The sequence below is a fragment of the Dioscorea cayenensis genome, chromosome 3 (assembly GCF_009730915.1).
Source record: "Dioscorea cayenensis subsp. rotundata cultivar TDr96_F1 chromosome 3, TDr96_F1_v2_PseudoChromosome.rev07_lg8_w22 25.fasta, whole genome shotgun sequence".
Lineage (NCBI taxonomy): Eukaryota > Viridiplantae > Streptophyta > Magnoliopsida > Dioscoreales > Dioscoreaceae > Dioscorea > Dioscorea cayenensis.
In genome coordinates, this window is record NC_052473.1 from 9,384,528 (window position 1) to 9,387,622 (window position 3,095).

Genomic DNA, 3,095 nt, shown 5'->3' on the forward strand with positions numbered 1-3,095 from the left:
TCGTTCTGATTTTTTTTCTATATTTTTAGTACAGCTCCAGGTTATGACCCGAGGGAACACATCAATATTTATTGAAAGAGATCCCGAGCTTGAACGTACGCTTAGAAGAAAAAGGAAAGAACCTGTGCAAGAACCATCTAATCTAGCTAATTTGGATGTAGAAGAATTTGAAAACATGGATGAATAGAATGAGCAACAGCAGACATTATCCAATTATGCCAGACCTTCCGTATTGCGCACACAATCGAGTATTGTGCATCCCCGATTCTAGCTCGAACTTGAGCTAAAGGCGGCATTCATCCACATGTTGCCACAATCCACACGGTTCAATAGTTTTGGCTAATGAGGATCCAAAGCAGGTCATATAGAGAACTTTTTGAGGGTGTGTGATATGCTTAAGATAAGCAGGGGTGACGGATGATGCCATCAAGTTGAGTCTGTGCGAATTACTTAGAGAATCAATTACCTAATGGGAGGAGTTGGTAGAAGCTTTTCTGGCCCGTTATTTCTCTCCCGAAAAATTCTGTAAAGCTTAGGAATGAGATCTCGTTCTTTGTACAGTCGAAATTGGAGTCTCTATATGAGATGTGGGAAAGGTTCAAGGAGCTCCTGAGAAAGTGCCCGCAACACGGATTCCCGGAGTGGATGATTGTTCAGACCTTTTATAACGAGTTGAATCCGAGTACAAGGCAACTCTTGGATGTGGCAGCAGAAGTTACCTTAGGTAGCATAATCCCTGGTAAGGCCCGTCAACTAATTGAAGAAATGGGGTTAAATAGCTACCAATGGAATGCTAGGGAGAAGAAAAAGGTGGCCGGGCTCCATGAGATAGATGCAGTAACTTCATTGACGGCTCAAGTGAAATCATTGAGTAGGAAGTTAGATCGTCTAACTTTGAATAGAGTGGCGGCCGTGATTACATGCACTGGGTGTGGTGGAGGACATGCTCCCTCCGTTTGCCCGATCTCTATTGGTGATGCATCTTCAGTTGAGAATGCCGATTTTGTGGGTAATGAAATGAGGAACCAAGGGAATCCATATAGCAACACCTACAATGCAGGTTGGAAGAATCATCCCAAATTTTTGTAGAGCAACCAAGGTCAACAAAAGGCCATGGGGCCACCGGGTTTCCAACAACAACAAGCCCCAAACATGGAAAACTGAGTTTCAAGTTTGGAGACTGACAAGGTCCTCTTGCGTATATCCCGCAAGTGCACGGGTTTGTCGAAGTAATAATCCCGGATGAGCGGGTATCGTATCCACAAGGAGTAGGGAATAAAAACACTTAATTCGCTTCTTAGCTATGTGAAAGATGAATAGTGATATGTGTGACAATGATTCAATTCTCAAAAGTAAAACAACAAGTAAGAGAGCACAAGTAAAGGAGACGGTAAGACAATCGATAAAGATGGGGTACCCGGATATTGCTCCACCTAGGACAATCATTTCAAGTGCAAGAACCCTCTATTATGCTTCCTAATCAATGCAAGTCCCGGAGGAGAAATTGAATAACCTCTCAACCTCGCACTCGCATAGAATTGCAATTACTTCTAGGGATTCCAAGTGATAAATCTCTTCCTAATTGTAGATCTAACCCTTTGGTCCAGGTGGAAGGTCCCTAACCACAATTGAGCCCTAGATACTAAGATCACTTCTGCGGTTCAATCCGTTGCACCCGCAACTAAGCCCCAGCGGATGGTCATCCCTTAGACCATTCACTCTATTATGGCTGCAAAGAACTTGAGGAACAGAGGTAGAATCTAACACATCGGAGGGGAAAAGGGATGCTCCTGTACCTCTCGACTCACCATCTCAACCCTCTCCAACCTAGCTTTGTCTAACACTCGTGGTGTGTCACTCACTCACAAGGTTACCAACAAGAACTCTCAACCCTAGTGTCACTCTATGGGAGTATTCACACAATCAAGCATTCAAGGTTGGAACTCACAATAAACAATGATTAATTGAAAGCATAATAAAGAGATTCAAAGAAATGAATACATCCTAGGGTTCACAAATACCCAAGTACCCACTAGTGGTTTAGCTCTCTATGGAGCTAAGTACAATCAAAGAAATAGAATGTAAAAGCAATGAATCCATAGAAAACCCCCTCGATAGTCATGTCGATGGTCTTATGGAGAGTCCTCAACTCGTCATCCAAAGATCCCCTTATCCGGTATAGGATACACCTCGACGGAAGCTCCCCTACCAACCTTCTTCCAAAGAGATGACGATGTTGGAGCAGTAGAACCTCTCCAAAACCATAGCTAATACCTCTCGAAACCGGGCAAAAGATGGAAAAAAGAATGCTAAAATCGGGGCTGGAATCGGGGATCCACATGCCCCTATGGATGTCCGTATGGATTTTTTACACGGGCGTGTTGATTCTCTGTTCTGCAGCTTTCTCGGCCAGCTGTGAACAATGCTGCTACAGTACTTTCCTGCATTGTTGCTACAGTGTCCAGCCTGAAATACTTCCCAAATCCATACTTTCATCGAGGTAATGCAAACGGGCACACGTTCACATCGTGGATCGCTTTGCTTCTTCAATGATGGAAAAGTTGGTGGAGATATTGTTCTATATCCATAAGTCAGAATACTTAAGTACGACTGCCATTGTGCCCCTCCAAATGGTTATGGTTACTCAAATACAAGGAGGTTGGCACACACTCTAGCATCTCACACCCGACCTATGTCATCGCCTTTTAACCTTAGTAAGATTTCCTCCAAAATCGGTGCATTATGATCCACATTGTCTTCTTTCCTTCATAATCGGGCTCACAACCCTACCTGCATAAATGTAACATAAAAACACACATATTAGTGTAAAAACCAGAGAAATGTAATGCTAAACATAATGAAAGAATGCTTCGCATTCATATCACACAAGCACTTATCAGAGACCCGAATGACCGATTTGGAGTAGGCCTTGACTAGGTTTGTGCAATGGTCAGATACAAGGTTTCAATCAGTCGAGGCTACACTTCACGACCACACCGCCTCTTTGCACAATCTTGAAAATCAAGTGGGGCAAATTGCGAAGTCTCTATCGAAAAGGCCTCAATGAAGCTTGCTGAGTAATACCGAGACCAATC

General features: G+C 43.4%; 1 non-coding gene across 1 annotated transcript; it reads right to left on the reverse strand.

Moving 5' to 3' along the window:
• Nucleotides 1-528: 528 nt before the first annotated feature.
• On the reverse strand, nt 529-635 carry LOC120257791. Its single transcript, XR_005535875.1, has one exon. It is a non-coding gene; the product is annotated as a small nucleolar RNA R71 (small nucleolar RNA).
• Nucleotides 636-3,095: the final 2,460 nt, after the last annotated feature.